The following is a 12,250-nucleotide window of genomic DNA, read 5'->3' on the forward strand; positions in this document are numbered from 1 at the left end:
CCTGGCGTGAGGTCAAAAAGCACGAATTTATCATCTCCCATAATGCAACTGGATGCTGTCTTCAGTTAGAGCATCCATCAGCATGTGGAACACGTGCAGTCCACAGCACACTGCTAGGCTGTAAACAAATACGCAACATGAGGCTGGACGACCCGTTAGTTACAGCACGCCAACACAACAATGTGCTGCAGCAGTCGGCAGAATACTGACACACATCAGAGGGTCAGCCGTCTCTGCAAAACCTTGCAGAGTGCGACCGACGGAGATGTTTGCGTTAGTCTACACATGCACCACACATACATAACAGTCTTCATACTGTGTGCAGATTTCTCCATCACACTGCAGCAACCTTCAGCCTCGAGCCTGTGCTCGAGAGGCAGCGTGACACTGAGTGATACGACACAGCAGAAACAGACACAGGACTGTCTGCCTCCAAGTTTGGACCTACCAGCTTGAAATGAGCAAAATGCACAGAGCATATATATCAGAGGTCTGTTGGAGAGGCAGGAGTTTAAAGTTTAGTCTGTGCTTCCACTGAGTGAAGCTCATAAAGAGCCTTTACTGCTCAGCTTTTTATTGATGCTTTTATTTGTCATTTTCACTGCTCGTGCTTCACCTCGCAGTGAGAACTGTGTTTGGCAGGTTGTGTTACTGCTTTCCAGCAGACTGCTCTGGTTAGTGAGTCAGTGACCCCAGCTGTGGCCGCCTGCTCATGCATAAGTCTGTGCCATTGCATTTAAAAGGAAAACTACAGCAGGCGGTTCAGCAGCTCTCTGCAGCGCTAACAGTAAGTGAGACTGCAGGCCTACACAAATGTGTCATCACAGCTGTGTGTTATCTGAGCAACTTGTGTTGCTTCGGTTTGTAACACCTGTCAGTGACAGGACACGCAGCTGCATCCACATCACAGCAGGTGATCCTCCGTTCAGTGCTAAAGCATCACATCGGCGCCTCTGGACTCTTTCCTTTAGCTGCCCACAGCTCTGTTATTCATGGGAGACATGAGAAATGCAAAGTGTGTTTTTGAGTGAATGCAAATAGTCCCATTCGATTCGATTCGCACTACAACCTGCTTTGCCTCTTATCTGTAGCTATTTCTATGTAATTGAATAACTGTACAGTACTCTCTGTATATAGTAGCCACTGTCCTTGATGTAAATATGTAAGAAAGGTTGTGTATGTTTCTGTCCTGTGTCCTGTTTGTTGTATATGTGTCTTTCTGGCTGCTGTTACAACCAAATTTCCCCTTGTGGGACAATTAAAGGATTCTTCTTCTTCTATTATTTGTTTCTGTCTGCTCAGTCAGAAGTGGAAGTCATGAATGTGCATCAAGCCAGTGAGTGTCTGCTTAGCCCAGCTGTGCGAGGCTGCTGGGCTCTGTGTGTGTCCAGAATTCAGAAACACCACAAAGGCTCTGCGTACACTTAATCACAGCGTGTTAATCAGCAAACTTCTTTAGGTTCACTTTTGAACTTTGGACCCGCTCAGTCTCCTTGGTCTTTATGCTAAACTGTGCTAACTTTGCCCTTGAATCCAAAGGTAATGACATCCTTGGTGGATTTCTGACCTTCCCGGCCTGTCTGTAACTCCGCTCATTCCCACTGTGTGAGCATGGGATTAATCTGATTTGGTGCTCTGCAGTGTTTTCTCACAGCTAAATAAAGCGTAGTGTGAGCACGCCCTCTGACTGAGGTGGTGTTTCCTCATAGTAACCCGTGCTGCACAGGAGTCACCTTGGGCCTGCAGGACATTGCATCTCTTCCTGTCTTCCTCTTCCTGTCTCTCTCTGTCCGGCCCCTTCTTACTACTACCTCCTTGTTACATCACGCACACACAGAGCTGCTACACCTGCACCGTCTGCTGACTGGCTCAACTCCTCTTGGCTCAGCACTTTCCATGTAGGTTGCACTGACCTCTGGAGGTTAGACGTACCGTGGAACATCAGCCACGAGCCACTTTTCCCTGCCGGTCTTACCAGAAGTGGAGCTGCAGTAAACCCCGCCCCCTCAGATCACCTGAGCAGTGAAACAGGAAATAAAGACTGCAGCAAGTCAAGTGTCCTTCCATCACCTTCAACTTTAGATCGTCTCAGCTCTGTGACACGACATTCTTTGCAGATCACAGGAGAGCGTCTGATAGGTCGATTCTCTGCCAAACGCAGTGTTGTTTGTGTGCGAGCAGACGCACAACTGAGAGAGAGCACAGAGCACAACGCAGTGGAGTGAAATTCATCATCTGCTGTGGCATTAAGTCTGAGTACAGTGTGTACTATCAGTGTAATCACTGTAGTAAAGACACACACGGGCCATTTTTTACCAGCATCAGCAGTGTTGTTAGTAGCAACAAAACATTTCCGTGTACAGATGGAGCACACACAGTGCTAAGGCAGGTAAGAGACACAATATCACATTGCAGTGGGCGTTCAAGAAAGAGGATGTGCCCTCCAGATGTCACCGGCGATGGAAAAGTAGAGTCGCGCCCGGCCGAGCCTCACATCCTTCTGCGGGAGAAGGGATTAAACGATGAACCTGTCCTCATTTCACTTTGCTATCTGCTCTCCTGTTCTCTGCTCTCTCTGCCCAGAGGAAAAAGTGCTGACAGTGTTTCAGCTGCTGTGTACCCGGCGCTGTGTTTGCAGGCTTGTTCCTTCAGTCACGCTGGAGGCGCCGTCTCATCAAACGCACCAGGACCATTTGTCTCTCCTGAGACATCGCTTTAATTAAACTGCAAGCACTGTGATTCAGACATCCTCCACGATGCTACAGCTCTCATCATGCAGCTCACACTGGCCAAGTCTTTCTGTTGTCACGTCCACACAGACTGTGTGTTGTGGTCTGAAGCAGAGCTGAGCTGCTAACATCACAGTGACATTGTCAGGGTTGTTTAGCAGAGCTTCCCTGGAGAAGAACCAAAACTGCTCATGTCAAACTGGTTCAGTCTAAAGTGAACATCTGAAGAGTCCATACTCAGCACCCACACCTCTCAGTTTGTGCTGGTTAACCAGGGTTTTGGTCCCATCAGATAGAGCTGAACTCTCACAGGGGAATGTCAAGAATCCAGAGGCTCAGAAACCTCCCATTTACACAACTGTTCATCAGTGCAGTGTATGACTGCTTCTTGATAACAGTGGGTAAAATATTTCTTTATTGAATTGTGACAGCTCTCTGCACCAAATACTAGAGACACAGTCCAGTATCAGCTGTCAGGGAGGGATTCACAGAGACCTATCAGCACTCGAGTCTCCTCCGTCTGCAACCTTCACTCATCATAAAAGCTGAAGGCTTCTTCATTTCAAGGTCTACAACAGAGCCTGTGGACTGATTGTGTAACACAATCAAAGGCCACAATGTTTCCACAATCTCAGTTTCCAGGTGTGACTCGAGCAACCAGTCCAATAGTAGATGATGATGCTTTCAGGTGCACTTTATTACCGACAGTTCATCAGATAAGCAAGGGCTGCTTGTGTGCATGTGTGTGTGCATGTGTGCGTGCATGTGTGCGTGCATGTGTGCCTTCAAAGTGATCTAGTCCGCAGTGTTTCTGCCACCTAGTGGTGATCAGCAGGCTCTGCATGTTACACCTGTACAGCTGCTGCCGAGGTGCTGCAGGCTGGTTTAATCCGACCACAGCGCAGTTTTCAGTACCAGGAGCTTCATATAAATGCTTGTGTAGAACCAAAATGCACTTCCTATGTTTTAGCACCCATGCTTGTATGTAAAACGCTTCCTCACTGTACTCTAAAACATCATGTAGGCATGAATGTGTGTGTGTGTGTGTGTGTGTGTGTGTGTGTGTGTGTGTGTGTGTGTGTGTGTGTGTGTATTTCAGTCCGGCTGAGAAGTATTGAAGTTTTTGAAGTTTTGCTCTAAGCACTGAAGAATAAACACACAAGTCACCCAGCTTTTTAATTGGCTGTCTTCTAACATGTGACTTTTGCTAACCTTCTGCTGTGACAGATCAACAAATGCAGGAATGGATTCACCATCCACTGACCAATCAAGTCTTCAGAATCAGCCTCGTCTCTGAGCTCTGTGTGTAGACAGGAAGATGAGCATCAGGAAGAAATGCAGGTTCCTAAACACGCTTTTTAGCAGCAAAACATTTTATAGCAGTTTCGTTTTCAAGCATTAATATATAAATTAGAAGAGCTATTTGTGGACAATCAGTGGCAGGTTGATTACACCATGAAACAGTATCCTGTGACACCAGGTGCTGACAGTCAGGTACCTGATCAGCATCATCTGTGAGCATGGACCCTGCTGCAGCAGTCAGTAGTGTGTAGTATGTGTCTGACACATGCTTGGGGCACGTACCACAGGACAACTTCAGTGTGGTGTTCTGTGACACATATAACAGAGGATGTCAGAGACAGGCCATGAGGTGGGCTTCAAGGAGATGATGCCACAAGGAGACCGTCCCCTCACCTCAGCACTGAGTATGTCTGTGAAGGTTCACAGTCATCCAGGTCATCGTAGTCAAAGGAGCTTGCAAAGAAAAGCGTCTGGACTTCTTTAAGTTGCTTGAAGACGTTTCACCTCTCATCAGAGAAGCACTGAGTACACAAGTCACAAGTAAACAGAGACCACATACGTTTAAACAAGAAAGGTTTGTTCATCGAAATTATTTACCATTCACCCCTAAAACACACACAAGTCACATGTTTATTAAAATAATCAAATTACAGCATTTATGTTAGACGACTTTTAATTAACTGCTTTAGCCCACTTACAATGAAAATTAAAAAGAATCTTGTTCCTGACCTGCAGCATGTTAACACTGTTGGAAGTAAAAATAACTTCAACTCCAACTTTGAAAACACAACTTTCTTTATTTTTTAATAAAGCTCTGACTGTATGATGAGTCTGTGGTCTGGGAGAGAGTCTGTAACTCTGTCTGCAAATACAGTAAATAATGACCAATGTTGGGTAATTAATTATATAGTTACTTCTTCAGAAAAGTAACTGAGTTATGCAAACAACAAAGTTTTGCAGCTGTTTACCTAAAAATGCAGCCAAGGTGTTTTTAAACAAACATTTCAAACTATTTACAGAACAATCAGCTGTTCTGCATCAAATCTGATGCCACACAAATTATTTGTGTCGCTCCAAAAATAATTTCTGTCCACTATGAGATGAAGGAGAACAACAGCCTGATACCTGCAGGCCTGACAGCAGCAGATGTGTCACTGCTGTAACACCTGTAACACTCAGCAGGCGCCTCATTGTTCTGACACACACAACACTACTGACTACACTACACACTAACTACACACTAACTACACACTGACTACACACTAACTACACACTGACTACACACTAACTACACACTAACTACACACTGACTACACACTGACTACACACTAACTACACACTAACTACACGCTCACTACACACTAACTACACACTAACTACACACTGACTACACACTGACTACACACTAACTACACACTGACTACACACTAACTACACACTAACTACACACTGACTACACACTAACTACACACTGACTACACACTGACTACACACTAACTACACACTGACTACACACTAACTACACACTGACTACACACTAACTACACACTAACTACACACTGACTACACACTAACTACACACTAACTACACACTGACTACACACTGACTACACACTAACTACACACTGACTACACACTAACTACACACTAACTACACACTGACTACACACTAACTACACACTGACTACACACTGACTACACACTAACTACACACTGACTACACACTAACTACACACTGACTACACACTAACTACACACTAACTACACACTGACTACACACTAACTACACACTAACTACACACTGACTACACACTGACTACACACTAACTACACACTAACTACACACTGACTACACACTAACTACACACTAACTACACACTGACTACACACTAACTACACACTAACTACACACTGACTACACACTAACTACACACTAACTACACACTAACTACACACTGACTACACACTAACTACACACTAACTACACACTGACTACACACTAACTACACACTAACTACACACTAACTACACACTGACTACGCACTAACTACACACTAACTACACGCTCACTACACACTAACTACACACTGACTACACACTGACTACACACTAACTACACACTAACTACACACTGACTACACACTGACTACACACTAACTACACACTGACTACACACTAACTACACACTAACTACACACTAACTACACACTGACTACACACTAACTACACACTAACTACACACTAACTACACACTGACTACGCACTAACTACACACTAACTACACGCTCACTACACACTGACTACACACTGACTACACACTGACTACACACTAACTACACACTGACTACACACTGACTACACACTAACTACACACTAACTACACACTGACTACACACTAACTACACACTAACTACACACTAACTACACACTGACTACACACTAACTACACACTCACTACACACTAACTACACACTGACTACACACTGACTACACACTAACTACACACTAACTACACACTAACTACACACTAACTACACACTGACTACACACTAACTACACACTCACTACACACTAACTACACACTGACTACACACTGACTACACACTAACTACACACTAACTACACACTGACTACACACTGACTACACACTAACTACACACTGACTACACACTAACTACACACTAACTACACACTAACTACACACTGACTACACACTAACTACACACTGACTACACACTGACTACACACTAACTACACACTGACTACACACTGACTACACACTAACTACACACTGACTACACACTAACTACACACTGACTACACACTAACTACACACTAACTACACACTGACTACACACTAACTACACACTAACTACACACTGACTACACACTGACTACACACTAACTACACACTAACTACACACTGACTACACACTAACTACACACTAACTACACACTGACTACACACTAACTACACACTGACTACACACTGACTACACACTAACTACACACTGACTACACACTAACTACACACTAACTACACACTGACTACACACTGACTACACACTAACTACACACTGACTACACACTGACTACACACTGACTACACACTAACTACACACTGACTACACACTGACTACACACTAACTACACACTAACTACACACTGACTACACACTAACTACACACTAACTACACACTGACTACACACTAACTACACACTAACTACACACTGACTACACACTGACTACACACTAACTACACACTAACTACACACTGACTACACACTAACTACACACTAACTACACACTGACTACACACTGACTACACACTAACTACACACTAACTACACACTGACTACACACTGACTACACACTAACTACACACTAACTACACACTGACTACACACTAACTACACACTAACTACACACTGACTACACACTGACTACACACTAACTACACACTAACTACACACTGACTACACACTAACTACACACTGACTACACACTAACTACACACTAACTACACACTAACCAGGGCCGTGCAGAGAGGTTTAAAGGGGCGGGTGCTCAAAGTTAAAAAGGGGCACATTGAACCAGGCTGAATAACAACAACACACATTCATCAAGAATCTAATATGGGAAGGGCAGGGCTGTGCTGATCTGAGACTGTAGACATTAAAAAGTCCACAGGAGAGATGGTAGCTGATTAAACAAGTGTCATGAGATAATAACAAAATGCAAAGATTGGTGACAGCGCTTGGAACCATAAGGACACAAAAAACTGTGAGAAATAATTTAGGCTCTGCCTGTGAATCACTCTTTGCTTCTCTTCTTCCTTCCATCCCATCATTTCATATATCACTCTCCACTTGCTGTCTATCTGAGAACAAGGCACAACTTGCTATTGCAATAAACTATAATCTAATTATCCACACCTAACAACTCCAGCACTTAATCTAAATGATGACAGAAAAATGTTATAGCCCTGCCTTTAGTAGCCTCACACAGCTCCTGCTGTTTCCTCCTCATGTCCTTACCAGGCATGTCTGCACAATGTTATATCATGAGTAATATTTTTTTTTAAAAATCCATCTAAATAAAACACACACATGCACACACAGGGACATGTTAGACCTTCTTCAGAATACTGTATATACTATGGGCATCATGGTGCTGATCCAGAATCCTTACATTATTATTTATTACTAGAGCTACAATAATAAAGCAATGAGGAGGGGGAAGTAATAAATATGAAATAATGTATTTATGATGATTCCATTTGTTTCACTATCCTCTCTGTGCAGGGCAAAGCTTATTACATTTTTAAACTGTAGAGATACAATCATTTTACTGCTGTAAAATCCGCATTTTGTCTTATTTAAAATATAAATCTAATATAATCTGCTTCTTAATGTATGTTCTTTAAAATACAGCGTGTGTTTTTAATATATTATAATTATAATAATGCATAATTATGTGGACATGCATATTAGATCGTTTTTAGTGAAATATAATCCCTCCAGAAAGGCAGGAAAAGCCCGGAAACTTCCTTTAAAACTAAATATGTTCCCTGAAACGGTGACAGAGCTACAGACCCATGACAACTATATGCTAAAGCATATAGTTAGGGCTGGAGCAGGTGACCCTGAATCCTCCCTTAGTTATGCTGCAATAGACGTAGGCTGCCGGGGGATTCCCATGATGCTCTGGGAGTTTCTACTTCACTCACTATGTATTAATAGACCTCTCTGCATTGAATCATATCTGTTATTAACCTCTGTCTCTCTTCCACAGCAGGTCTTTATCCTGTCTTCCTTCTCTCACCCCAACCAATCACAGCAGATGGCCCCGCCCCTCCCTGAGCCTGGTTCTGCCGGAGGTTTCTTCCTGTTAAAAGGGAGTTTTTCCTTCCCACTGTCGCCAAAGTGCTGCTCATAGGGGCTCATATGATTGTTGGGTTTTTCTCTGTACCAATGAAGCGCCTTGAGGCGACTTTTGTTGTGATTTGGCGCTATATAAATAAAAGTGAATTGAATTGAAAGCCAGGTAGCCAGCAGCTGTGACCAGCACTACCTGTACAGTTAATAAAAGGACAGGTAATGTTTGTCGCGCTGTTGCACACACAGCACGCTCGTTTGTTTCAGTTCGTCAGTTGCAACAAGACAGCTTACCAACGTGTACGTAATAAGCTGATACTCCTGGGTGCTACACACTACAGTGTGCGCTGTACACCTACTTACTGGTTGTGTCGCATCAGTCTGTGTCTCTGAGTTAACTTGTGTTTCTCCTACAGCTCCGGACCGCTAAAAATGCGCGTGCTCTTTGTGAGCTCGTTCCCGCCTCGTAACCAGCGCGTTCTGCCGTCAAGGGCGACCATTGGTTAAATGTGATCATGTGACTGATGCAAGCCAGATCCTTTTATTTAGCAAAACTGTGATTAATAGTTAAATATTATTGTTGAGGGGCACAGACAGGACTCCGCACACACACATTAAAAAATAAATAAATTTTTTTTTTTTAAAGTTGCCTCAACAAAAGGGCACTTTGGGCACCCATCAGGAAAGGGGCGGGTGCTCAAGCCCCTCTAGCCCCCCCTCTGCACGTGCCTGACACTAACTACACAAGATTTGTGCTAAACGTCGCAAATCTGTCACATCTCAAACACGCCGTCACTCCTAAAACTTTTAAACTCTAATTTAAAAACTGGTATAAAGTCCACACTTTGTCCGTCAGTTGTTCGTCTGTCCTGCTCACGTCTCCAATGGTTGTACACGTTGTCATTAACCTGGCTTCACTCCACATCAGCCGCTTTGCTAAAACACCGGTGTCGCACATAATGACGCTGTCAGAGCCTGTCAGCGACGTTGATCAGCTGCGTATATACGAATGTGAATCGCATCATTGGCTGGACTGTGGGATAAGGTGGCATCGTTCTAATCTCATACAGGAGCAGCCAGTCACTGACTCACACTGCAGAACAGGATTGTTGAAGTTTTAATTTTAATTTCAATTCAGGTGAGATTTGCAGAGGTGTGGACTCGAGTCACATGACTTGGACTCGAGTCAGACTCGAGTCATTAATTTTATGACTTTAGACTTGACTTGAAAAAATGTTCTAAGACTTGTGACTTGACTTGGACTTTTACACCAATGACCTGGGACTTGAATTGGACTTGAACCGGTTTACTTGAAAAGACTTGATATTTTACCCCAAATATAAAATTTAACATGCATATTATATGGAGATTGAAAATGTGACGTCATTCAGGGGTAAAACCGCAAAGGATTCTGGGAACTCGTGGCAAGCGGTACTAGCGCACGCAGGCTTTCAATTAAAATCAGTCACACAGCGATAAAAAGAAACACAAAAATGTCAAGAAGCTGTTGTATTATTAACTGCAATAGCCGGTCGCATGACAGCCACGGGAAGCCGACGGGTAAAGAGATCGGTTGCTATCGGATTACGTCGTTGAAGAGAAATTGTTCGAGCCATGTTTCCGAAGTAACAAAGACGCGACGGATGGCCTGGATTGCAGCCATTCAAAGATCAAATATAACGTCCCAGAACCCTCCAGCTCACAGGTTAGTCTGCTCCAAGCATTTACACGAAGGTCAGTGTTTTTTAGTAGTTAATACGTCATTTTCATAACATAATTGGTGATATAGGTTACAAGCAAGTCTGGCGCTGAACAGAAATTGTCGCGCTATGCTCCTTTATTTATTGTGCATAAATAGTGAATTGTCCTGACACAATATTGCGTTTCGCTTCTGTTATTATGGTACATTGACAAAAACATATACTTTTATTCACAGGATAAAACAGTTGTTTTGTATCACTAATTGCCCAGTACGATTACAGCATACAGTCTTATTGTCACTGCTACATTTCTGTGATGAACCAGAAATTATTTCCACTGCTAATTAATTACCGTTGAGCTCAAAGGTCCTATTAATAAACGGTTAACGAATGTGTATTTATGACGACGATTTGTGAGACTGGTAAACTTATGATACGTACGATGGTCTTTCGTTCTACACGGTGCATTTCAAGGTCCTGCACCCATCTGTCGGTAAACTGTACCTGGGCTTGTTGCAGTGACCTGAAGTTACTAAACTTCATGAGTGTATGCACTCACTCCAAGAACCGTATGATTATTAATATGCATATAAATATGCTAAGATGAGATAGCTGACTTCATCTAACTAGCAAATGTTGTCCAGGCTACGTTGGTGATACAGTTTTTTTTAATGTGTATGATATTTTTGTCATGCGATTTTAAAGCTGGTCCTACAACCGCATCCAAGAATAACATGCAGCTTATCTCAGAACTGTCGGTGAAAATTATTCTTGGAGCTAGGTTTAATTGAGCTGCATTTTAAAGAGGTGCAATTTCACAATTTGTGTATATTTTCTAAGTTCACTATTTTGTCATGTGTTGAGAAAAACACAGATTTTAAAATTACATGGTCTAATATTTACATTTAGCATAACTGCAACATTATTTTTTCGTTTTTTTTTTAAAGACTCGAAAGGACTTGAAATTCAAAGTTTCAGACTTGTGACTTGACTCGGACTTTTACACCAGTGACTTGAGACTCGACTCTGACTTGCCTGACATTACTTGAGACTTGACTTGAGACTTGAGGATAAAGACTTGAGACTTACTTGAGACTTGCAAAACAATGACTTGGTCCCACCTCTGGAGATTTGTTTTGTGGGCAACGCAGATTTTCTGTGCGCAGAGACGTGCCAGCAGTGCGCAATTGCGCACGCACGCAGCTTGGAGCGAACATTGGTGGGCAATCATAATGACCAGTTTATCTCAACCCTGAGGATAAGCGGAGCATGGACGCGTGGATTTAAGCTGCTCTTCATATGTCGCTACCAAAGAGGACAGTGTTGAAAACCTCTTTTCAATACAAGCTTCAGTGCGCTTCATGTATCCATCACTAACTTGTGGGATCGGCTCGGGTGTGCTGTTCATGCCAGAGTGACCAGTACGACCAGTGCCATCCCTTTCATGTGAACACAGTTCAGATCTGATCTCCGGTGTTCAGGTTGGTGGATACCGGATAAAGAGGACGACAGCAGAGGCTGCAAACAGATTTCCAGAAAACCAAATTAATGAATTGACTTCATTGTTTTCTGTGGTCATCACACAGCAGCTGTACTGAGAACTCCAACACAGCAGGTGGCGCTATGTCCCTTTTCTATCGG

The 12,250-nt window shown here is 43.1% G+C and overlaps 1 long non-coding RNA gene across 1 annotated transcript; it reads right to left on the reverse strand.

Moving 5' to 3' along the window:
- Positions 1 to 2,886: 2,886 nt before the first annotated feature.
- Positions 2,887 to 5,478, reverse strand: LOC145424483 (uncharacterized). Its single transcript, XR_013905580.1, has 3 exons — positions 4,425 to 5,478; positions 4,228 to 4,338; positions 2,887 to 4,029 (listed from the first exon to the last, which is right to left on the reverse strand). It is a non-coding gene; the product is annotated as an uncharacterized LOC145424483 (long non-coding RNA).
- Between the last annotated feature and the right edge of the window lie 6,772 nt (positions 5,479 to 12,250).

This window comes from Astatotilapia calliptera, chromosome 23 (assembly GCF_964374335.1).
Source record: "Astatotilapia calliptera chromosome 23, fAstCal68.1, whole genome shotgun sequence".
NCBI classification, from domain to species: Eukaryota; Metazoa; Chordata; class Actinopteri; order Cichliformes; family Cichlidae; genus Astatotilapia; species Astatotilapia calliptera.